The sequence below is a fragment of the Branchiostoma belcheri genome, unplaced genomic scaffold (genome assembly GCF_001625305.1).
Source record: "Branchiostoma belcheri isolate BF01 breed outbred unplaced genomic scaffold, Haploidv18h27 scaffold1, whole genome shotgun sequence".
Taxonomy (NCBI): domain Eukaryota; kingdom Metazoa; phylum Chordata; class Leptocardii; order Amphioxiformes; family Branchiostomatidae; genus Branchiostoma; species Branchiostoma belcheri.
Genome location: NW_017802379.1, coordinates 3,263,310 through 3,263,556, shown reverse-complemented (window position 1 = coordinate 3,263,556; position 247 = coordinate 3,263,310). Strand labels below are relative to the sequence as shown.

At 36.0% G+C, this 247-nt stretch overlaps 1 protein-coding gene across 1 annotated transcript in view; it reads left to right on the top strand.

Moving 5' to 3' along the window:
• LOC109466352 overlaps positions 1 to 247 on the top strand; it is a 17,924-nt gene that overhangs the window by 10,333 nt on the left and 7,344 nt on the right. The window lies entirely within an intron of this gene.

Genomic DNA, 247 nt, shown 5'->3' with positions numbered 1-247 from the left:
TGTGTGAATTTTGTGCGTGTAACACATCTGTGTTTGTTCAATACTTGTCTAAATAAATGTTGTGTTTTAGTCAGACTTCCTTCGTAAACCAAAATCAAGAACAAAATAAACAAGATAATGGTAGTTAAGGGCAAAGCCTAATGCTGTTTGATTTTCTGAGGAGGCAGTACAGAGGGCATATATTCTAAGGCTCATTTTTAGTGACAAAACAGGCCCAAAACACAATCATCGCCAGTTAGAAAGCTTT